A 26,359-nucleotide genomic window follows, 5' to 3' on the forward strand; every position below is an offset into this window, starting at 1 on the left:
GTACCAAGCTGTCGTTTAGCTATTCATGTACTCACGTTTGCTGGATGTTATGTAGCAGTTTTCATACACAGAAAAACAAAACTTTCGCACTTTGTTTCTGATCCAGATTATTACACCATCTTGCTGTTCGCGTGTGCCGCGAGAGGTATATCGCATGTGGCGAGAAAAGCTATGAAAAACTGTAGCACGAATTACGACGACTTCTGTTCATTATTTATATCTCCGTGTCTGATGGGGAAGTGGTTATTTTGCGTGTGTGAGCTTTCTGTTCTGTGTCCTTGATCAGTTCTCTCAGAGCGGTGAAGGGTGTGTTGTTGCTAAGTGTTGTGTTTTCGTTCATTACATTTTTCCCTTCGACTATAGACTTTTGTGTATAGTAATTTTCTTCTATTGTTCGTTGTCAGTATAGACTGTTGCAGTGTCTCCGAATGTGTCGATCGTTTTCGGTGTTAGTGGGGTTATGGTTTTTGTTTATTAGATGTTCTGCAAAAGTAGAATGTGTGCTGTCACTCTTTAGAGCTTTCATGTGCTCGGTGTACCTCTTCCGGAAGTTTCTGCTTGTTTGTACTATGTATTGGGCCTGACAGGAGTTGCAAGTGTTGCTGAATTTGTCTAAGGTTGTTCAGACCAGTCTTAGTCTTTTCTGAACTGTATTGCTTGTTCTGAATGTTATTGGGATGTCATGCTTTTTCAAGATGTTTCCTGTTCTGTGTGATATTTTATTGTTGTGTGTTAGGGTGTACCAACTCTCTTTTTCCTGAAGTGGTGTGGTCTGCTGTGTTGTCTGTGTGTACTGCATCTTTCCATTTTACCTTGTTGTTGAGTTTGTTTATGGTGTCTGTTTTGTAGTCGTATTCAACAGCTATTTGTTTGCTTGTATTTAGTTCCTGTGTGTAGTTTTCTGGTTTAGGAGGTGTTTCGTTTATCCTGTGGAGCATGTGTGTGAAACTGGGATGGTTATGCACTGTCGGGTAGTTAGATGAGCTGTGGATAACAGTGCTTGTGGATGTGGGTTCTCTGTAAACGGAGAATTCATGTTGGTGGTTGTTTCTTGTGATTGTAAGATCTAAGAAATTTAGTTTCTTTTTGTTTTCTATTTCCATTGTGAAGTGGATTTGTGGGTGTACTGTGTTGATGTTAGTGTGTAGCTCTTCTATCCTGTTAGTGTTTCATCTGCAAGAAAGGTTATGTCATCCTCATATCGGTACCAGTAGATTATTTTTTACCCTCCTTCTTTTACAATGGTATTAAATATTGTGTTCTGTGTATTGCCCAAGAAAATGTTGGCTATGGTTCCACTGATGGGTGACCCCATGGGAAGATCCTCTTGTTTAAAGTAGAAGTTGTTGTAGAAAGTGAAGTAGCTTTGTTCTGTGATTAGCCCAAGAAGGGATGAGATTTCAATTAATTTCCACATCTGGGAATTTCTTGAATTTTAGCTGTTGTTCTATAATGTTTATAGTTTTTGCTGTTTGTATGTTTGTGTACATGGATGTTATTTCAAATGATACCAGTTTTGCTGTTGGGGGATGTTGACATTACTCATTTTCTCTATTATGTCTCCTGTGTTTTTGAGGCTTCTTTTGTTTGTGTATGTGTATGTTTTCTGTAGGAATGTGTGCATGTGTCTCCCTAGGAAGTAAGATGGGGCTTTTTTGAAGTCAACCACTGGCCTGACTGGGATGAGGGGTTTGTGGACCTTTGGCAGGCTTGTTAAGAGAGGAGCTTAAGGTTTATTTTGTGTCATTCTTTTTGTCTGGTTCTTTGTCAAGGTGTGTGTGATGATTTTTATGAGAGTGTTGATGTTTCCTTGGTATTTTTGTGTTGAGTCACTACTTGCGAAAGGCTTAAAATACAGTTGGATCTCCCTCATAACATATAATACCATAGAAAATCTTATAACTAAGACTGAATACGTCATAGGACAACATGAAAGAACTAACACTCGAGTCTTCAACCCAGGCCTAACAAGTAAACTAGTGACAGAAGAAATGAAGAAAATCATCAGAAAGAACAAACTATCCATAAACAGAAATAAAAAAACACCAGATGAGAAAACCGTAAACAGTATACACGGAAAACTAAAACAACTCAATGCTCTCAAAGCCAAGGCAGACAAGGGGAATCCTCTTGTCTTAATAACAGAGGCGGAATACAGTGAGAAAACAGAAGAATTTCTGTCAGAGAATGAAATAAGCAAGCTAACCAGTGACCCAACAGATAGATATCAAAGAAATGTAAAGACTCTCGTAAAGAAAAAAAACTTGACACACCTTGACACAGAACCAGACAAAAAGAATGACAAAAAAGAACCCTAAAGCTCCACTCTTAACAAGCCTACCAAAGGTCCACAAACCCCTCATCCCAGTCAGGCCAGTGGATGACTTCAGAAATGCCATATCTTACTTACTAGGGAGCCACATGCACACATTCCTACAGAAAACATACACATACACAGAATACACAAGCCTCAAAAACACAGGAGACATAATAGAGAAAATTAGGAATGTCAACATCCCTCCAACAGCAATTTGCACCCTGGTGTAGCTCTTATCTAATCTACATTAGGATATGGAAAGCATGGTTGGGTAAGCATGGGCTTCACTTTTAGTGGCTTGGTTGTACCACTATTGCCACAGTTGTGTGGTCTCATTATTTTTCATAATTGTTGTCAGACTTATTCTCACAGTTCCCATTATATATTCTCCAACTGATGTTTTGCGTTTGAAAATGACAATGTAGTTTCTTGAAACAAGTAATGCAGAAGTGAAAAACATTTTTCATATTAGAAAATTTTATGCAAAGAATAGTACTTTAACAAAGAAACTCAATTAAAGGTAGAAATATTTCCAAAAATTATCAATCTCAATAACATTTCATTGCAGTATAGCAGGCCATGTGCACTAAAGTAATAACTCTCTGAGACCAATACAGGAAAGAGATAATAAGAAAACTTAAATTCGTTGTTGTTACTAAATAGCTGTATGCATGAAACACAGCAGGCAGATCAATCTAAGTTTGAAGATGGAGTGATTAACCATAATGACATAACTTTTACTTACGAACAGCGAAGCTACTTAATAAAGGTTTACAACACAATACCCCAAAAAGTTAAACACAAGCAGCATTAAAGAGTTAATTGCAGGTGTAAAAACTGCAAAGAAAATGACTTAATTGAATAATCCTAAAACAGGTAATATATATCTGAAAATAAAAATTCCCTAAGTAGAAATACAGATAAAATGTCTTAAACGCTATTAATAAAAAGCTTCATGAGATTAAAATATTAGCAACCAAGGTAGACGAAAGCAACACCATTGTCTTGACTACCAATCGCGATTTCGTTAAAAAAAAAAACAGAAGAATTCTTTTCAAGTAATAACATTTTAGAAGTAAACAAAGATCTAACTGATAAGTTTCATACAAAGCTTAAAAACAAAATTGACAGTACATCTTCCCTTTTAAGGAGAAAAAGTACATTAAGTTGATGAATGTGTTACTCACTAAATTAAGATCACAGGTGAAAACACATAAATTAAGGAAAACAGTTAGGCCAATTGTGAACTATATGATGTCGCCAAACAATGAGTTACATACAACATGAAATAAAAAATTAAAAGGGTTGTATTCCATGCATTATCCTACCAATGTGAAAAACAGTTTAGAATAAAAACATCTTTTGAATAGTAGGAAAACTCCTCATCAGTCATGTCTTGCATCTATCATATTACCAATTTATATACTAACATTCCAATTGCCGAGACAGTTGAAATTATTAACGAAAATCTCCCTAAATATAACAAAGCAGCAACTGGGGAGATTAGTGAGTTAACTGAACTTCTACAAATGTCATTGCATTGTAAGTACTTTCAATTTAATAAGAAAATTTATCATCAAGAGGAAGGGTTAGCAATGGTAACTACCTGGAACACATTCATGTACTTTTGTAAACCTTTTGAAAAATGCCTTCTTTGAGCAACATAAAGAAACAGTACAGAAGATACTGTACCATAAAATACATGCAGATGATATTATAATTATGATAAATGGTGCTGAGCAAGACATGGTAAGTGTTAAAGACAGTATTAATAAAATGCGTGTGCAGTTTATTCTAGAGTTGGAAAAAGACAATTCTTTGAATCTTCTTGACCTAACTATTAAGGAAGTAGGTAATTCCCATTCGTACAGCATCTACAGCAAACCAGCAAACAGTCATGTGATTATAAATGGAACATTGTGTCACTATGAAAATTACCAAACAAGGGTTTTTAATTCTATGAGTTATAGGGTATTAAGAAAACCACTTAAAAAGTAGAGATTAAAAGAGAATTACAAATTTTGGGACAGATGGCTAGTGATATTGGATGTGAAAGAGATATTTAAAAAAATATACATTAAAAATAAAGGTTTAATTGAAAGTAAAAGGAAACAGTGACATATACATAATAATAAAGGAAAATGTTCTTATGTTTCAGTGACTTATAGAGACAAGGTTGCTGAGAAAATTGGAAGGCAGTTTCGAAACATAGCACCTAAATAGCTTTCAATACAGATAATATATTAAAACACAACATAAACATAATACTACCAGTAATGGAGCCAAATGATAGGTCAAGAGTAAATAATTTGGAATGTTCAGATAGTTAATCAGTGTATAAGGGCAGGCAGGTGAAGTGTTTAAAAGTAGATTTAGAGAGCATAGGCAAAACAACACTGCCTTTGGGTTGCATTTAAAAAATACTAAACACATGGTGAGCGTCATCAGAGAAAATATAATTGTGTTACATAGATAAGAAAGGGGTGTAGACTGGACTTACTGGAGAATATTAATATATACAGTTTCCACATAAAAGGGACTGTTAAAATACTAAATGGTTCTGATTTGAAATATAAGAACTTTTTAACGTTTTTGATGAAGTTACATAGCAATAAGTTCTAATCACCAATGTGTTACATAACTTAGGAAACAATTAAGGAAATATCCTTCAACTTGGGTAAATTCAAGTGGGTTAATAGCGTCAATTAAACAGTGGTTAGTTTAACACGTTGTATATCCTTAACATTATATAATTGTAGGTCAGTATATGTACACTATGTTACTGGGCTAATATAAAGAAATACTTAGATTGCTTACCCAGTGTGTTTTACATGGTTGCAGCCAGTCAAGGAATATTTTAGAAAATTGGTTTAAAAGATTTATTTCAATGGACCAGTCAAATCTTTAGAAGTTTACTCCTAGAGCAACTTATGCTGTGCCCATGTGACACAAGTTGCCTGTCTTTCAAAGGCAGTTCTGTCCAGTTAAAGCTGCTGACAAGAGACGCCCTGAGATCTCTGCTGAAACTGCTATCGATATCACGCCATTGGTTTTAGCCAATAGCTTGCGTGGGATACATGTCACGTGTGTGGACGCTGGAGGGTTCTGTGGTGCAGAACACATTTGCCTCTCTCTCTAGTAATCCAGACCTCGAGCAGAACAGACGTCTTCTCTGAAGGCAGAGCCTCTGGCTCCGCTTTTCACGACCGGCCACCAACATAATTTTACGTGAACCATTTCCCTTCTATTGCCCATTTCAGTTAATTGTTCGACCTCCTAGACAGGCCTAAACCTGGTAACTTCCGACCCTAGGAGCGTCCCTTGTATGCCGTACACTGAAATATATTCTCTTTATTGTACCTAATTTCCTGTTTAACGGCAGCCCTGGATGCCCACTCTCGACTCCTGACCGCTCGATCTCCTGCACACTGTCGTCACGAGGCATATGTAACAACTCTCTCCCCCCTTCTCTGACCACATAGACTACAATATATAGGGTCAGGTTGTTTTGGTGTCACTGTGGCACAGTTAGATACTACTTGCCCCCTCATGTTTTTCATACAACCGTTAAGCCACCCTACTCTCCCTTTTTTATAAAATAAGTATAGATTACTCGATCCCCTTCCCTTACATTCTACCACCATTCTACATCCCCCCTCCCCTCCCCGGCCCACTCTTCCCTTCAAATACACAACGCATCCAGTACTTTATGCTTGTGATATACAGTATTTTGATGCGATACATACTTACTATAGCTAGCAAATATGACTTTAATTGGTTTTTGTAATTCTCTGTGTGAAAGACTGTAGCAAAGGATATCTTAATGGGAAGAATAAGATTGACATTCCGTAATGTGTGTACAACAATATTTTGGTTGTTATAATGCTGTATTGAGACTATACTTCGTTCTTTGTTATCAGACCTTATCGCCTATGCTTTGCTATCTAATTTTAAAGGTGTAAACAATGCATGCCTGTATTATGGTTTGTATACAAGTGTTTATATTTCAGCTAGAGACTACTTTCGTTAAAACTTAACACTGGCGCCATCTATCGTCTATTATTGTACTGATGTGTTTCTTGTGTTTCTATACTACGTTCATTCCCTCTTGTGACAGAGTGGGTCACCAGGCAAATGGTGCAATGTTATGCTAGCAAGTTAGTAGTGTGTCAGTCCAACTTGAAAGTGCATCATGTTTTGACATTCTTTTTTTGGAGCATAGTAAAATTAGGTGGTGCATTCCATATGGAAGCTTTCTGTGCTTGATACACTTACGGTGAGGTTTCTATATGTATTTATCTAATGGGATTTTGTGCAATGATAATGATTAAATATATGTATACATGTATTTAATTTTCAGAGTTTTGAATTTATAACAGCCAAATGATCGTATGATCTTTGTGTCACAGAAGGAGTCATTGCAAGAATCCTTTGCAATTTCTCCTATGGTGTAGTTTTTAACTATTCTACATTAGGTCATGGAATGAATGGTTGGGCAAGCATGGGCTTAACTTTTAATGACTGGAATGTGCCATTATTACCTTGGTTGCCTGTTCATATTATTTTTTGTAATTTTTTACAAATGTATGGTGACAATACGCATAACATATTCTCCAGCTGTTGTTTTACATTTCAAAATTGCGACGTAGTTCGTTGAAGCCAGTAGTGGAACAACTTTTTTTAAATAAGAATTTTATGTACTGTTACTATGGCTTCACTATTGTAATGTCAAATAAACATTTATATTACAACAATATTTAAATGAAAGGAGCATTGTAACCATTCAATTATGTTCATATCATTTACTAATATAAATAATAATTGGTTTATAAATAAATGAACCAATATGTTTGCTCAAGTGCGCACACTTTAAGCGAATACAGAATATCGCTACATATTACTTAAGCAGTTATTTATGCTTCTTTGACGCAGCCATCTTTCGGTTATTTTTCAATTTTTTTGTCTGCTAACACGTGCGACTGACCGCATTTAAATTAGCACAGTTTTTAGCAGCACTTCCATCCAACATTTAAATAAAGTTACTGGCACAGTTGTAAACTATTCATTACATGAAAAAAACTAGTATAACAGAATATGAGGTAGTCATGCTTTATTCATTTGCTGTGTAAATGAGGAGGGTATGAAGTTCTGACAATCATTTGCATAATGAATAAGATGTAAAAGATGTCTTAAATCAATAGAGAAACATACAGATACTTAACTTCCAGGGATGCTAGCTATAGTGTAATGCTGTCATTTGAGATAACTCTTGTTTAAATCGTTTGTAGTGATTAAAAACTGTTAATGCAGAGGGTCACTGTGAAAATGTTTATTCACTGTGATATATTAACCTCTGCAATTTTAAAGGTACTGAGAATTTGTTGTGTCACAGGATGTGGCTCATTTTTCAGAGCTCACTAACGCAGTAAGATTTTCATTAATAAGTAGTTTGAGTTATTGCCATTTGATCTGTTGCCGAAACTCTAAGAGCTCATACTTGATCATCCTTAAGATCGTGAGAAAATAAAACGCCTACAGTCGTCCTTATGATTTTATTTATTTTGTTGCTACCAGTTTCAGCGTTTCATTGCACCATCTTCAAGCTGTAGTTAATGCAGAAGGCGCTGATACGATCCCAATGTAAATTGTATAATTGGATACGCAGACGATATGAGAACTTATGTGTCAGTTGGCAGTTGATGGTAGGAGTGCTGACACCTAAGTTTTCACATTACCTGCATATCCAGTTATGCTGGCTACTGATGCAATTTGCATAGGAATCGTATCAACCCTTTCTGCATCAACTATAGCCTGAAGATGGCCCAATGAAGGGCCGAAACTGGTTGCAACAAATCAAGGATGGCTGTAGGCGTTTTATTTTCTCACAACTCAGCCGTGTGCGGCTCGTGTTGATGCCGTTCATTGTTTGGCATCTTGTAATAGCAATAGTGGACTTTCGTTTCCTTAGTGTGTTCACTGGCGCCACTAAGTTTGCTCGCCTTGTCTGTCCATCAGTGGCATCAGCAGCGCTTGTCGATAGCACGTACTGTGGTACAATCTTTGGAGCGGCCTCTAGTATTTCCGGGTCGTCGTGTGCCGAGCGAGGGGAGTTGGGACGGAGCAACAGTGAGGTCCGGACAGCCAGTACTCGCCCGACCGCTGGCGACACACACGCACTGTCTGACGGAAGGATGTGGTCGTGAAAGTGCACGACAACGTCAAGAACCGGATTCAGCGAGTTTTAGTTGAATGGACCGTGATATTCGAGTAGCGCAATTTTCACTTGTGTGTGTGTGTGACTACCTGTTGAAGTGACCTCATGGCAATAAGTTGTGAGTCGACGATTTATACTGGGTTCTTTCCGTTGCCTGACTTGAGTGGGGCGAACGTTGGTTGGTCGTTCGGTTGGTCGCTTAGCGGACGACGTGCATTTGGTCTTCCGATCGCTTCTGGCTTCTCTCTGTTTGTGCCGACCTATGATTCGTCCGTATTGTTTCGCAGTGACTGGTTTTAGTATCGTTGGAGACATTGTGTAATTGTCTTCCCGTATCCGTGTGTATCTTGTGTGGTTTTTTAATGTGCAGTTATTTAAATGCTGCCTGCATTTTGGTGTCAGCAGTTTGGGGCTTCGGACGGAGCAGCGAGGAGGTCCACAGCACCAGGGCAGGCCAGGACCGCTGGCGGCGTGCAGGCACTGTCGGGCTGAAGGGCTGTAGCGGCCGACCGGACCCAGGACGTTTGAAGTTGAGTGAACCGTGTCCAGTACTGAAACCTCCACTGTTTGAGATTCGCTGTTGTTTGCGTATTGCTGCTCCCATGGTCAGTGCGACCAATGGCAACAAGTGGAGTCTGTCAGGTTGGCGGAAGCTATTAGCTGTCATCTACTCTTTGATGTTAGTTTGGATCTAGTATTATTCATATTAGTGAAGTGCTACCAGCGGTATTTTCTGCCTTGTGGCCGCTAATGCCCCAATTACCCTGCCCTGGAGGTTAGAGTACTTGTCTGGCAGCGTACCTTTACCTTATCGTGTTGATGCTGTCTCGAACAGCGTGTAGTTCGACAGCCTCTTGAATGGTACTGTGTATATGTTTTTGGGAGATCTACCTTGGTTCTAGTGTTTCCTTAGGTCTTGGGTGTGTTTCTGAAGACGTGGTGCTGTCCGTCTCTTCGCCCTTGCCTAAAAATGTTCCATCGTCGTACCAGTGATGGGACGATAGGCGGATTAGTTGGTCAGTCGGTCGACGCTTAAGCTACCCCTAGTGTGAGTTGCCATCCTGTTACGTGAGTACAACTTTTGGCTGCCTGTCTCACCCCTTACACAGCTGTAATCACCTTCCTCAGGTCGATCCAGGGAGCGCTGTCTGTGGATCAACCTGCCTTTTTAACACGTTATTGCCTTCCCCACTTGTGATTCCGGCCTTCAGCCTTTAATTGTTTGCAACACTGCTTGTGGTCTTGTGCCGTCAAATAATTTTCAATTTTCTCTTAGTGAGGCCTTCAGTCGTCACTATAACTTGTTACAGTTATTAAGACTGTTAAAAGGGTTTTGGTATTTTTAACGCGTAATTGTCCACCTTATTGGTAATTCAGGCCTTCAGCCGTTGTGTATTTTTGAAATTGCTTCTAGCCTTCAGCTGACGAATAATTTTGAACCTTCTTAATCAGGCCTTCAGCCGTTGATTCTGTGTTACATTGCTTGTAGACTTCAGCGGACAGGAACTTGAAATTCATCTAATAAGGCTTCCCGCCACCAGCGTAGTAAAATCTTTTATAAATGATTGTTGAGAGTTTTGCTTTTCTTAAAAAAATAAAGTGTATGTGTTTCCTGTGAAACCAACTGTAACTGATTAGGCCCCCTTCACACCTTTCCTGCCTATCCTAAGTCCCACGTTCCAACAACAGTAAACGGTCGTAGTCCCAAAAGACCTCCTGCCAGTCCCACGTTTACACAACAGTAAACGGCCGTAGTCCCAAAGACCTCCTGCCACTTTGTCATTTCGTGAAGGATTCTCCGCACAAAGAGAATGTGAGCATCATTCTTCGAAATTACCCCGTTTCCGGTGATGCGCTCTTTCACTGTCTCCGAATCTCGCTGGCTCGAAACGTTCTCAACTACCTGGGATGGCCGCAGCGCTTCCTGAGCCCTGGGCCAGCTAGCGCACAGCCATACTTAAGCTCCACCTTACCTCATGGCAATTCTAGGCGGCCGTTTATCTCTCAAAGGTACGCTATAACGTTAAAGTTCGTTGCTGATGGTAACGAATAATTCATTGCACTTAATTTTGTGTCGCTCCTAAGACTCTACTGCGAAGTATGTCACCTAAGTACTCCACTGCAGGTCATAAAATTTCACATTTATCTGAACTGAACTAGAGACCTTTCTCTTGAAAGTTGACATAGAGCAGATAACCATTAAGGAAGAGTTCAATTTCCGTACTCCTAGTGGCATTTACATTATCCCTGCAATTGCCACAACCGTGCGTATCACAGACTATAAACGCGGAGTGCTAGTTGAAGCTAGACGTATGGCACAATACATTTCAGAAATCGTTTTGTAATTCAATTTTCCGAGACACATAGTGTTAAGAGTGGGCTGAGAATACCAAATTTCATCCACTACATCTCACCACAAACAACGCAGTGGCCGAATGCCTTCATTTAACCACCGAGACCGGTGGTGTTTGCAGACAGTTGTTAGTGCTAACAAATATGCAACACTGAGTGAAATAAATGCAGAACTCTATGTGCAATTTAAGACGAACATATCCGTTAGGACAGTGAGGCGAAATCTGGCGTTAAATGGGCTATGGCATCCCGGACCGAGGCGTGTGCCTTTTTTAACAACACAACACTGCCTGCACTGCTCCCCCTGAGTTCGTGATCGTATTGATTGGGCTCTTTCTTTTTAGTCATCAGTTTTCCGACTGGTTTGATGTGGCCCACCACGAATTCCTCTTCTGTGCCAATCTCTTCAAAAAATGGTTCAAATGGCTCTGAGCACTATGGGACTTAACATCTCTGGTCATCAGTCCCCTAGAACTTAGAACTTCTTAAACCTAACCAACCTAAGGACATCACACAACACGCAGTCATCACGAGGCAGAGAAAGTCCCTCCAACCTCTTCAACTCACAGTAGCACTTGCAACCTACATCCTCCATTATTTACCGGATGTATTCCAAACTCTGTCTTCCTCTGCAGTTTTTTGCCCCATACAGCTCCCACTAGTACCAAGGAAGTCATAGCCTGTCATCCTGAACCATCTGCTTGTCAGTGTTTTCCACATATTCCTCTCCTCTCCGATTCTGCGCAGAACCTCCTCATACCCTGCCTTATCAGCCCACCTGAATTTCAACATTGGCCTTTAGCACCACATCTCAAACTCTTCGATTCTCATCTATTCCGGTTTTCCTACAGTCCATGTTTCAGCATCGTACAATGCTGTACTGCAGACACTTCTACTTCTGGTATCTTTTTGTTTTTTCGTCTGTTTTTTTGGGGACTGCATCAGATGTACGTGCGTAAAGATATTCCCAGCGATTTGTAATAGAAGAAGTGTCACTTCATTATATTAAGGAGTTTATGTGTAGAAATTTATTTGGCATACTAATGGTAGAGAGGATTTGAAAGTAGTTACGTTTACTTAATTTTCCTTACATGTTGTAGGTTTTACACTGTGAGACATTAACCTTTTTGTGCAGCATTCTGAGTATCAGTCTTTTGTGGTTGTATTTAATCAGCTCCCCCCCCCCCCCCCCCCCATATTGTGTATATGTATTTCATGATTTTAACTTATACGTGCCATATGCACCTTTGTTAGTGATGTCAAAAACTGCAACACCAAGAAGGAGTTTTGCGACAAACGAAAATTGGTAGGCGCTTTTCTGAAAGATGACGTCTATTTAAATTTCATGTCAGTCTCATAAAATTGATGCCAGTAGCATGCGATCTTGTACGACGTCAGGAACACTCTCATGTTTATCCCGCACACAAGAACTGCAAAGTTGTACGTCTGTCTGACGAATCGACCAATTCTGCGATATTCATGAACAGTATTCAAGATATTGGTTTCCAAGACGATAACGCTCTTTCGCAAAACACTGCTGTAACCCAACGTGCTCTACAAAGCGTCGACATGTTGCCTCGGCCTCCTCGATAACCAGATCTTTAGTGAAGCACATGTGGGACATCATTGAACGACAACACTACCGTGATCCCCCACAAGCATTAACCGACCAAGTGTAACAACCATGGAACTCCGTCCTACAAACTGGTATCTGGAAGTCTATAACACAGGGCATGCAATATTGCATGCTTGCATTCAACAACCTGATGGCTATACCAGTTACTGTTACACCAGCATTTCGCATTTGCAGTGACTAACCTCGTGCATTCATTAACCTGCGATCTTGCAATGTTAATCCCTTAAGTATGTTACCTTGATAAAAGTATTACCGAAATTTCATTACTCTGCATTACATATTTTTTGATGCGGTGATTTTCATTCCGTCAGTGTATCTTCAGTTTATCTTATAGAGATTTTAGAAATTACTAATGACTTTTAAGGGTTGAAATGAACTCACACTCTCCCAGCAGGGTTAGAAAAAAAAATACAAGCAACTCTGCTAATAGAGTGAGGTGACAAAAGTCATGAAACACGTGGTACTTATTGGAATTACGGAATACGTTGAAGGGAGGATCCATCAATATAACTTCCTTTTCACCTAACCAGTTTATTTAAAAATATGTTGTTGTTGTGGTCTTCAGTCCAGAGACGGGTTTGATGCAGCTCTCCATGCTACTCTATACTGTGCAAGCTTCTCCATTTCCAAGTAACTACTGCACCATACATCCTTCTGAACCAGTTTAGTGTATTCATCTCTTGGTGTCCCCCTACGATTTTTACCCTCCACGCTGCTCTACAATATTAAATTGGTGATCTCTTGATGCCTCAGAACATATCCTACCAACCGATCTCTTCATCTAGACAAGTTGTGCCACATATTCCTCTTCTCCCGAATTCCATTCAGTACCTCCTCATTAGTTAGGTGATCTACCCATCTAATCTTCAACATTCTTCTGTGCCACCACATTTCGAAAGCTTTAATTCTCTTCTTGTCCAAACTATTTTTCGTCCACGTTTCACATCCATACATGGCTACGCTCCACACAAATATTTCGAGAAAAGACTTCCTGACACTTAAATCTGTACTCTATGTTAACAAATTTATCTTCTTCAGAAATGCTTTTCTTGTCATTGCTAGTCTATGTTTTATATCCTCCGTACCTCGACCTTCATCTGTTAATTTGCTCCCCAAATAGTAAAACTGATCTACTACTATAAGTGTCTGACTTCGTAATTTAATTGTCTCAGCACCACCTCAGTTAGTTAGATTACATTCCTTCATCCTCGTTTTGCTTTTTCTGATGTTCATCTTATAGTCTCCTTTCATGGCAATGTCCATTCCGTTCAATTGCTCTTCCAGGTCCGCTGCTGACTCTGAAAGAATTACAATGTCATCGTCAAACCTCAATATATTTAACAATATGTAATGTTGTGTCTAGACAAGACAGCCTAGACACAATGAGAGGAAGCCGAAAGGCACGCGCTAAGCTAAAGCAGGATGGCGTGAGGTCTGAAACAGGATAGGTATTGAATGCTATGAAGAAAAGTACGTAGCTTCTGGAATACTTAACTTTAATCCATCCTTTTGGTACATCTGCAGATTGTGGCGATACAAGTGAGACTCTTTAGATACATGCAATGTTACTAATGGCGCCTTGCTAGGTCGTAGCCATTGACTTAGCTGAAGGCTATTATACCTATCTGCTCTGCAAATGAGCGAGGCTTCGTCAGTGTAGTCGCTAGCAAAGTCGTCCGTACAACTGGGGTGAGTGCTAGTCCGTATCTCGAGACCTGCCTTGTGGTGGCGCTAGGTCTGTGATCACACAGTGGCGACACGCGGGTTCGACATGTACTAATGGACCGCGGCCGATTTAAAGCTACCACTTAGCAAGTGTGGTGTCTGGCGGTGACACCTCATTCCTCCCCCGCAAATCGGCGAACGGTCGTGTTATAAGGCTTCCGCCCGCCGTGGGGAGGACCCCATGTTGACGTATGCGATGAGGTGGGGAGCCTAACAACAGGCGAGGCTGTGCCACCCCCACCCGGCCATTCGGTCCGAGGGGATCTAGGAAACGCCTGAAAACCTAGTCCAGGGTGCACGTCAACATGCGGTGTTTGCGCCCGTAAGGAGACAGGAGGGGCCGAAGGGTCGACCTCCATTGCGTCGGGGTACCCGACGCGCGAAGACGCCATGTGGTCCGGAGCGGGCAAGAGTTCCATGGCGGAGGACAACTGGTTATGGGAAGCGATCGGCGGTGCGTGACCCAGGGAGGCGCGTGGCGGCTGCAGCGAAGCGTCCACTGCGGGCGGTGCCGGCTGGAGGACAGGCGGCGGCGGCGGAGGCGGCTGCGGCGCGTCGCCATGGGGCAAAATGGAAGGCAGCGTCGCTAACACCTGGGGATGAGGCGAGCCAGTAGATGGGTCCCCAGGGCGCTGACCGGACGGCACCGTCGCTGAAAGCAGACGGGGAGCGGCAGAACCCAGGCGACGGCAGAGGTGCAGCTGATTGAGATGCCGACGCACCTCACCAGTGGCCCCCAAAACCAAATACATCGCGCGGCCGAGGCAGCGAAGAATGCGCCCTGCGAGCCAACGCCGTGAACCGCGATAGTTGCGATAGAATACAACGTCGCCTGGAGCAAAAGCAGAAGACTGCCGCTGCACAGGAACCTGATGCGGCGGGTGCAGCAAAGACATCAAGGTTCGATGAGGACGACCGTGGAGCAACTCAGCCGGCGAGCGACCATCTCGGGGCTGAGAGCGATACGACGACAAAAAGAGCAAAAACGCGTCCTCCCGAGAATGCGACTCTTTCAACTTTAACATCTGTGACTTGAAAGTCCGGACCAATCGTTCAGCGGCACCGTCTGACTGAGGCGAAAACGGCGCGGATGTCAGATGTTGAATACCATTGGCCTGGCAGAATGACTAAAATTCTGCGGACATGAATTGTGGGCCATTGTCGGAAACAATAGTCTACAGAAGACCTTCAATGCAAAAGATAGCAGACAACGCTTGGATGGTGGCAGATGACGTCGTGGAAGACATCTGGACAACAAAAGGAAAATTACTGAAGGCATCTACCAGAACCAACCATCGAGCATTCCAGAATGGACCAGCAAAATCGGTGTGCAAGCGTTGCCAAGGGGGAGTGGCTTTCGGCCATGCAAGGAATTTCCTCGGCGGTGCGGATTGTTGTTCGGCACACGCCATGCAAGAAGAGCACATATTCGTAATCGCAGCATCGATTCCGAACCACGTACAGTGCTGACGAGCAAGTTGTCTCGTTCTCACTATACCCCAATGTCCTTGGTGAAGAAGCTTTAAGGCAGAGGACTGTGACGAACGTGGGACCACGACTCTGGACTGATCAATATCAGAACGCAACAACAAAACACCACGTCGTACAAAAAGTCTTTCCTTGTGAGCAAACAATCGGCGAACCAACGGATCCTCGATCCGTGACTTTGACAAGGCCATTGCGTAGCAACAAAACGCAAAACGGTAGCAAGGACAGGGTCAGCAGCTGTGGCTGTAGGTACACGACGAAAATCAATCGGAAACGATGCGACCACATCATCGGTTTCCGCATCAATGAACATGCAAGCAAGTTCGGAAGAATCGAATGCTCTATCCTCAGCAACAGGCAAACGGGACAACGCATCAGCGTTTCCGTGCTTAGCAGTGGACCGATACAAGATATCGTAGCGGTACTGCAAGAGGAAAATAGACCAGCGAATTAATTTCTGCGCTGTACGCGGACGTACAGGCTTGGTCGGATGAAAAAGCGATGTCAAAGGTTTGTGGTCCGTGACGATGGTAAAGTGACGACCATACAAGAAATCATGGAACTTTGTAACACCAGAGACGAGAGCCAAAGCTTCTTTCTCTATCTGCGAATAATTTCTTTGCGCAGACGAGAGCAATTTGGACGCAAAGGCAATAGGGCGATCATGCGATCAATCTTTGTACGCAAGCACAGCACCGATCCCGAAATCCGATGCATCTACCATCAACAAAAGGGGTTTCTGGGGATCGAATGGCGTAAGGCAAGTAATGGAGAGCAACGCCGATTTCAACTGGCGAAAAGCGCGTTCGCATTCCGTGGTCCAGACAAACGGAACACCTTTACGGCGTAAGCGATGAAGCGGAGCTGAAATGGAAGAGGCATTGCGCAGAAAGCGATGATAATAGTTAATTTTACCCAACACAATCTGTAGCTGCTTCTAATTCTGCGGCGAAGGCAAGTCTTGTATGGCACGGAGGTGCTCTGGACTCAGATGTATGCCTTGGGCATTGATGACATGTCCCAGATATGGTAAGACACGAGCAAAAAACACACATTTGTCCTTCCGCAAGCGAAGACCATTTTGTCGCAATACCTGAGATAATGTTCGCAGGTGTGCTAAATGTTCTTCTGCTGTCTTTCCGGAGATCACAATATCGTCCATATAGTTCGCAGCAGTAGGGACCGACGCACAAACAGTTTGTAAATATTGCTGAAACAATGCAGGGGCAGATGCACACCCGAATGGCAGTCTTTTGAATTGGTACAAACCAAGATGCGTGTTAACCACCAAGACGCGCTGGGATACCTCGTCCACTGGTATTTGCAAGTACGCATCTGCTAGGTCCAACTTTGAAAAATATTTACCCAGGCACAGTTTATCAAAAAGAGCTTCCGGGCGGGGTAAAGGAAAAGTTGCAGTCACTAGTTGTGGATTCACAGTGGCCTTGAAGTCCACACAAAGTCTCTATTTTCCGGAAGGTTTTGGCAAAATTACTAAGGGTGAGGCCCAGAGAGAAGCTTGCACACGTTCAATTACACCTTGTGATTCTAAATCGTGTAATGTTCTTGCGACCTCATCACGCAATGCGTGAGGAACATTGCGCGCTCTGAAAATTTTCGGTTGTGCATTGACTTTCAGTTCCAAATGTGCTTCATAGTTCTGAGCGCAACCTAAGCCCGGTGCAAAAATGTCTGCAAATTCTTCACACAGACGAGAAACACTGTCTGAAGGCACAGTCTGACTCACTGATAGGACCTGATTTACTATAGACATGTTAAAGAACTGAAATAAATCTAAACCAAACAAGTTCGCTGCAGTAGAAGAACGAATAACGTAAAATGACACAAATTTTGTTTGTCCCTTATATGTTGCAAGAAGCCTGCACTGTCCTAACACAGGGATATTCTGACCTGAATAACTATTTAACTGAACATTTGCGGCACGCAACGGAGGTTTGCCCAGTTGTTTGTACGTGTCGTGATTGAGCAATGAAACTGCAGCTCCGGTATCGAGCTGGAATGGCATGACCTTGCCATTAAAGTCCAAATCTACAAAAAGTTTACTGTCCTGCTGGCGACAAGAGCGACTGTCTTGTGCAATTTGAACTGACACTGATACAGAAGCACTTGCAACGCGACGCGATTTCCGGCGACGTCGACGCACAGTATTTGTGGGACGAACACATCACTGTTAGAGACAGTGGCACTGGACGAAGTGGAATTAACTACATGAATGTCCATGGGGGAAGGTTCACGATCCAGAGTATTCTTGGTTCGATTCCGGCGCGAAGCAAAGGGCCTGGAATGGTTGTGATTGTCTGTTCTAAGCTTTTTCTGGCAAACACTTTGAACATGTCCTTTCTTATTACAGAAAAAGCAAATAGCTTGGCGTGACGGGCAATTTTCACGCGAATGTCTAGTAACACACCGCGGGCATGATTTCACAGCATTTGTATGCTGGCGCGACACACCTGGTTTAGAGCGTGGCGGCAGCTGCGTGGACGTGCGCGAGGGCAGTTTACTGGCCCGTGCAGCGCGCCCGGCGAGCTGGTTAATGTTACACATGGCTGCCGAAATTGCAAATGATTCCTGTGCAAAGTCAAGTGTGTCTTGTCTATCTAATATGTCTATCACTTGCTGAAGGGAGGGATTGACGAGTTTCAAAATTTGCTCCCGTATACGAACATCAGAAACGTTTTGTGCAATTGCATCACATACCATTGTATCGGAATAAGGGAGTCCACATTCACACTCAAAAGCACAATCCCTTGTAAGGCCTTGCAATGTTGCAACCCACTCCCTATTAGTTGTCCGGCCGTACATTTTGTACGAAAGAAAGTATACTTTTTTGCAACTACATTAACTGTTTCCTTGAAATAGGCATCTAAAGCAGACAAAATTTCGTCGTAGGACAGAGTTGCTACGTCGCATCGGGGAAATAATTTCACTATCACATGGTACGTTTGCACCCCTACATACGACAATAAATGAGGCTGCCGCTCGTTACCTTGAATTCCGTAGGCGGCGAGATGAAATCCAAACTGGCGTGACCACTCCGTCCATGTCTCCTTAGCTGGTTCATAGTGACGAAATGGGGGTGCAACTGCATGTTGTGGCTGCGGTAGCGGTGAAGCGGCGGCGGCCGCATCGGTTTGCAGTGCACGTTGACCCTGGACGAGCTGTCCAGGGGCATCCAATAACGCCTGCGTCTGCTGATTCTGCAAGCGATAAAATTCGGACAGTACATCTGGCGAAGCCATGACACAAGTAAATGTAAGCAATTAGAAAGAACAAGACCCTTTCCGTTGACTCGTCGCCAAAAAATGTTGTGTCTAGACAAGACAGCCTAGACACAATGAGAGGAAGCCGAAAGGCACGCGCTAAGCTAAAGCAGGATGGCGTGAGGTCTGAAACAGGATACGTAATGAATGCTATAAAGAAAAGTACGTAGCTTCTGGAATACTTAACTTTAATCCATTCTTTTGGTACATCTGGAGATTGTGGCGATACAAGTGAGACTCTTTAGATACATGCAATGTTACTAATGGCGCCTTGCTAGGTCGTAGCCATTGACTTAGCTGAAGGCTATTCTAACTATCTGCTCTGCAAATGAGCGAGGCTTCGTCAGTGTAGTCGCTAGCAAAGTCGTCCGTACAACTGGGGCGAGTGCTAGTCCGTATCTCGAGACCTGCCTTGTGGTGGCGCTAGGTCTGCGATCACACAGTGGCGACACGCGGGTCCGACATGTACTAATGGACCGCCGCCGATTTAAAGCCACCACCTAGCAAGTGTGGTGTCTGGCGGTGACACCACATGTAACCACAAAATGTGTCTGTCACAAAATCAACACATTTGCAAAATTCTTCAGACCTTAAGCCGTTAGTTTAATAAGCTTTTGCCAAATAAATCTGAAGTGCTGTATTGCAAACCAGCAAACATTATGCCAATGGTTACAAGACGGCCGGATTCGCAGCCTGCCCGTTATCGGATGAAGCAGCGAAGTTTACTACTGCGCTGTATGCAGTCCGGCTTATTAAATTCCCTTCTGCAACACTTGAAAACTATATCAGCATCATTGATGACAAGAGTGATTCAATTAATCAAAACAGATGACGTAAGTGTCCATTTGAAAGCTGAATGTCGAAAAGTTCGGTTTTAAGGTGCGCACCTGTGCTTAAAGCTTAAGCAGATTAGGAAACAATATGACAATGATAAGGCTTATTTCAAAGCAGGGAACCTCCTAATTTTAATCGACAACAAAGATACGGGTGGATCCCAAACCGTTCCTTCTGACAATTTTATTTTGACTAAAGCGCTGGTGACAGTCGGCTGTTAATATTTTCAAAGTTAAACTGATTTTCAGTTATTAATACCGCTTTGAAGGAATGCCTTACAACATTACTTGTGAACACTTACTACAAGAGAACTCACTCCGCAGAACCGCAATATGCAGCTAAAATGCATTAATAATTACTCGGTCTTTCAAACACAGCAACGATAAGCTTGGTACAACAGGTTGTTCAGATTATAAATAATGGTTAACAAATACAATTACAGCAGCGTGGGGTAGCCACGTGGTCTAATGCGTGCTGTCATGGTTCGCGCGGCTGTCCCCGTCGTAGGTTCGAGTCCTCCTTCGGGCATGGGTGTGTCTGTTGTCCATAGCGTAAGTTAGTTTAAGTTTGAATAAGTAGTGTGTAAGCTTAGGGACCGATGATCTCAGCAGTCTTGTCCAATAAGGTTTTGCTACAAAAAATTTAAAAAAAAGCAATTACAGTCAAAGAATTGTACAGATTAACATCTAAACCCAACAACAAAGTCCCTCTTTTGTTTATCGGTAACCTGTGCCTTAGTACAGTTGTTCCCGCTGTATTTACGACCAAGAGCTGATTCATTAGAACATTTATGATCGGATACAAACCAGAAAGGAAAGGAAATATAATAGCGTGACAAATTTTTAAACGACAACTAGTGTCTTAGTACAATACTTCGGCCGACATTTACGACCAAAGAGCTGACCGAGTAAAACTCTAAGGCTCGGGTACAAACCAGAATATAAAAAGGAGGGCATGACACGAATCACCACAAGGATTAGAGACTGTTATTCCCATTTATCAGCAAGTAGTTCCCTGGACCCATGGTGCGACACAGCGGTTACTGAGTGGTGCCGATGAAAGCCAGGTGGAAGAGGGTAGCCAAGCCACGAGCGGTCGTCCGACACGAAAGTTGCCAACTAACCGGCGGGATATCAGCCTGTTGCTTGTAGTAAATGCTGACCCCGGTGAAGTACTCCGGTATCTTCGCTCTGCGCAGGCCTTCCTTCGCAGCTCGTGGCTTCGGCAACTTGGACCTCATGACCACCACTTGTTGCGACCTTACCGCCAATCGCCACACTTTGTGCCTCTCTCTCGGGCCAGCGAATGCCGTATACATATCGGCAACCGAAGATCTAAGGACACATCCCACAGATACGAACTCTTCCTCATATATATTGATTTGGGGCCGCAAGAGGAATAATCGATACTACACCCGATTCAGTGACACCAGACAGGCCTACTAACTCAATGGCGCCACGGCTCAACCTCCCCCTCTCAAACCTGAACAAGCCTGCCACGGAGCTAAGAACCCCTCACTCTGCTGGAATGTTTAATTTGACAGAGATGAACCCTTATGAGCTTCCCCTTCCATGGGTCCCTGACCAAATGATTGACTGGGCTTAAAATTTTGGCAACGGAATACGGACCTAGAGAACTTGGGGCAAGCTTCCCTAAACGTTTATCTCAGGAAGTCCGCCCAGGAACTTTCCTCATGTAGACAAGATCCTCTATCTTCCCTAGAAATCAGCGCTTATTTCTATTATAGCGACAGACCCGACCATTGTGAACCTTAATAATTATTGCCCGAGCTCGCCACCTTTTCTCCCTGAGAACCTCCAAAGTTATAGATGGAGGTAAGAGATGATTAATCTCCCACAAATTGGCTAGCGGGTAATTCATGGGATATGTGAGCATTAGGCTAGCTAGGGCAGCATGGGATGCTTCATGCTGCTCGGTGTTAAACGCTAAATTTTTCCAGGGCAAGGTGGTATCCCAAATCTTGGGCGATTTATGGTGGTAAATAATCAATGCATACTTCAAGTTGCGGTTAATCCTTTCGGCAAAGGAAGCCTGAGGAGAATAAGATGTGGTGGCTACATCTTTTATCCCATTACCAGAACAGAATTGTCTAAAAGACCTTGCCAGAAAGCTAGGAGCTTTATCCGTAACCAACACCCGCTGTGGCCTGAACCAACTAAATATATTAGTAAGATGAGAGATGGTGATAAGAGCGGTCACACCCCGGATAGGTATCAACCAAACAAACCTGGAGAAGGCGTCCACCACTACAAGAATATGCGAATTGCCGTTTTTCGTCTGGGGAAGTGGGCCCACATAATCAACAAACATTTGTCCAACGGATGCTCCTCCCGTTCCGACTGCAGCAACCACCTCGCCGTGGAGTTGCTTGGTTTTCCCTTAGTACAATCTCAGCCTTCCTCGACTAAACCGTTAATGTCTTTATAAAATGTCGGACACGTCAGCTGCTCCTTGACCTTCTCTAAGGATTGAGAAACACTGAAATTCCCTCCTACAGGAGAGTCATGGAAGTAGCAGAAGACCGGAATAACTGAGGTTCGTGGGAGGCAAATTCTAGCTTTCCCAGACCTACCCCAGCGGTTACACAGAATGCCGTTCTTCAGAAAATAGTCACTCGCTTCTTGTCCATCTAGTATTTGCTTCCTGAGTCCCCCCACAAAGGGTCTTGCTCTTGTTCAGGTTTCAATTTTTCAAAACAGTTGGGGTACCTCAGTAAGGACCGTACATAGGTGACTGTGCGGCGTTTCCTCATCAAGCTCGTGTTCTTGGAACATCCTGCCAAGGGCGTCACCAACCAGATTATCAGATCCCTTAACGTGCCAAACCTAAAATAGTAAGATGAAATGCGGATCGCCCATCTCGCGACACGCCCTGTCTTCCTTGGACGAGCTAGGACCCAACTTAACTTAGTGCCTAATTATCCGTCTCTAGGTCAAATTCATTACGCTCGCTATAGAAACGAAATATTACTAGGGCAAATAACACATTTAACGCTCCGCACTGATATACCAAGTAATTGAGCTCAGGCCCCTCCCGACATCGGGAAGCAAATGCTAACGGACGCCTGATATCTTGATCTTCCTGCAAAAGAACTGCCGGCACACCAGTATTGCAAGCATCAGTCTGGACCACAGATATTTTCTTAAAATCAGGTACGGTTAAAATCGGTGCGTCGGCATTCGCAGTCTTAATTCATTCAAAGGCTGCCTGCTGACCTTCAGCCCAAACGAATTACTCATTATTTCTGCGTAACAAATTTAATGGAGCTGCAACTTGCTCAAAGTTTGGGACAAATCTGGGGAAATAATTAGTCACCCCCACTAATCGGGCAACCTACCTCTTATTTCGTGGCTACCGAAAATTGCTCAACGCCTTAGTGCGTTCCTGATGAATGCTAATTCCATCTCTTGACACAAAGTGACCCAAAAATGACTTCTGATGCCTAGTCAAGGATATCTTTGAAGGTTTCACGGTCAGTCTCGCATCCCTGAGGCTGCATAGTACTTTCCGGATGTGCTCAAAATGCTCTTCAAAGGAGGCACTAAATATTACCACATCGTTCGAATAATTGAAGACAAAATTAAACTATAAATAACCTAAAATGTTATCGAATAAACTTAATAAACATGCTGCATTGGTTGACAAACCAAACAGAACTTGTTAAACTCATATAAATTCCAATTCATGGCGAAGGCGGTGAGATGATTAGATTCCTCCGTTAAGGATATCTAGGACCGTAAACCAAGATGCTCCAGAAAACCATGTGAAACAGTTGTGGAGAAGAGGCAGTGGCACCGATTCTAAGATCAAATTTTAATTGAGAAGCCTGTATCAACCAAAGGTCAGAAAACCGGCCCTTCATCTTTAGGTACTAAGAAAACAGGCGGTGCACAGAGGTGGTGGACGGTCTTATGACCCCGTCTTTTAATAAGAATTCAATTTTGTAATTCAATATCTTTTCTTAGGTGGTGACAAGCGATATGGAGACGGGCCTTTCAAGGAAAGTTTACTACCTAATAATGTCGCATTGATGAGAGACGGCAGTGAAACGAAACTCACATAGCATTTAGTTGAGGAGGAGACGGAGAAGGAGGAGCTAAATGCGAAACATGGTATTTCCTACCATTCTCGTGGTATTATGATGATTGTCATCTTCAGACAAAGTTTAAGGTAACATCAACTTGTATATCGTCACTACTGCATTCACATATTGAACGTAGAAACAGTGGACGTCAACGAATACCACTTATTTTCCTTTTCTCTAATTCATCGTTATCTGGTTACACTTTCTGAGCTCTACTAATTGGGACATACCTTTTTAAGATGGTGCCTGTCAGTGAGCTTCTGAGGGTGGATTTCCTTCTCTTCATCGCCGAAAACCGTTAGTCACACATATATGTAGGTCTAATCAGTCAAGTAATCACAGCTGAAGACTTGAGAATTCATGAAAATGTATTTAGAACACAATTTTTATACGAGACTACATTTCTCAAATTATATGTATATGGTGTTTGTTATTTCCGACATGTCTGAAAGGATAGACACCATTTTGACTCAGCAGCCACTATGAATTAACAAAGAAATTACATACAATGGCTGCAAGAAGTCTTCGATTTAAATCGATGGGGAAAGTTGAAATGCTGTGCCAGACCACAATTAGAACCAGGGTCTTCCGTTTACCAGGCAGATGCACTGACCATTGCACCATACGAACACAGTCGTCATTCCAACTGCACGGATTACCTTGACGAGCCTCCCTACAGAAACAGATTCTCAACTTATGCACAAAGTACGAAAGCAGTGCCCCTTGTCCATTATCCTCATTACTCGAGGAATTTAGCCGATTCACATAAGAGTTCAAGCCCGATGTGCGTCAGCACTGAAGAGATCATTGACGATTCACACCTTCATTATACACTTGTGGTCTCCTTTCTTTCGGACAGCCGTGAGCGTGAGCAACCGTGCAACCTATGTGTTTACTGTGGGACACATCCATATACTCTGCGTCCCGGTTTAATGGCTATGGACGGCGCCCCATATCTGACAAGTTCACAACGTGCGGCCTTAAAAAATTACAGGGACAGCTACCAGCTGGTTTTTTTGTGTTTTAGGCGTGATTTCGCGTTTGTTTAACATTTTTTATATCGGACACCACACAATGCCTTTTTGAAGTTATCATCACTAAGATTTCCTGTCCGGACATTTGTATTCGTTGCATCCTACGTAATTAGCACCACATTTTCCCAGCGAATCTGGAGAGACTTTTATAAGGCGAAATACGACATTGAAGAACAGATAAATTAAAAATCCGATTTTACAACCAAGACAGTTTGTTCTTTCATTCTGTAGCTGTTAGCCACTGAAAATGCATCAGAAGAATACAAAAATTTGGCTTGATGATGACAGTTCAAATAAAATATAATTAAACTTACGCTCAAGATACAAATACACGAGGGCTATCCTCAAAGTACATTACGTTCTGGAATTTAAAAAAATAAAGCATTGTAAAATTTTTTTATTATATACAGATGAAAGCCACACTTAAATACTACTTATCTACATAGTTGCCATTTAAATTAAGGCACTTATTGTAGCGATAGTCGAGCTTGGAAATTCGTTGGTCGTAAAATTCGGCCGCCTGCGTCTGGCGACTGTCTTTTGGGACAGAAATGGTGTGATTTTTGTGGATTTCCTGGAAAGAGGCACTACAATAAACTCTCAAAGGTATTGCCAAACTCTGCACAGCCTCAGAAGAGCAATACAAAACAAGCACAGGGGAAAGTTGGACTCAGAGATCTTGCTGATTCACGACAACGCCTGGGCCCACACGGCAAATGCCACTCGCGAAGTTCTCGAATCTTTTAAGTGGGAGTTGTTTCCTCATCCACCGTAAAGTCCCGACCTGGCACCAAGCGACTTCCACTTATTACCAGCAATGAAGAAGTGGTTGGCTATGCAGCGTTTTGATGACGACGCACAGCTTCAAGAAGAGGTAACCACGTGGTTGAAGGCGCAGGCGGCCGAATTTTACGGCGAAGGAATTTTCAAGCTCGTCCATCGCTACGATAAGTGCCTTAATTTAAATGGCATCTATGTAAAAAAGTAGTATTTAAGTGTGGCTTTCATCTGTATATAATAAAAAAATTTCTAATAATTTATTTATTTTTAATTCCAAAACGTAATGTACTTTGTGGATAGCCCTAGTAAAACTTCCAGAAAAGTATATGACAATAACATTTGCGAGTATTTACATATTACTTCAGGATGCTAACTATAAAATTAAAAAGTAAAAAGTAATCTAATAGAGCACTAATAAAACAAAACTGGAAAGCGGATAAAGTTGCCGCAGGGCAAACAACGAACTTGGGGCTCCTGATCAGTTATTACAGCGTTATAAATGTTAAAAGGCACTTCAACGTGTGCTATGTAATGTACTCTGTACACTCACATCAACAGCTTCGTCTACAACAACCACGAAAAGTCACTGCTTC

This window comes from Schistocerca americana, chromosome 3 (assembly GCF_021461395.2).
Source record: "Schistocerca americana isolate TAMUIC-IGC-003095 chromosome 3, iqSchAmer2.1, whole genome shotgun sequence".
In the NCBI taxonomy this organism is placed as follows: domain Eukaryota; kingdom Metazoa; phylum Arthropoda; class Insecta; order Orthoptera; family Acrididae; genus Schistocerca; species Schistocerca americana.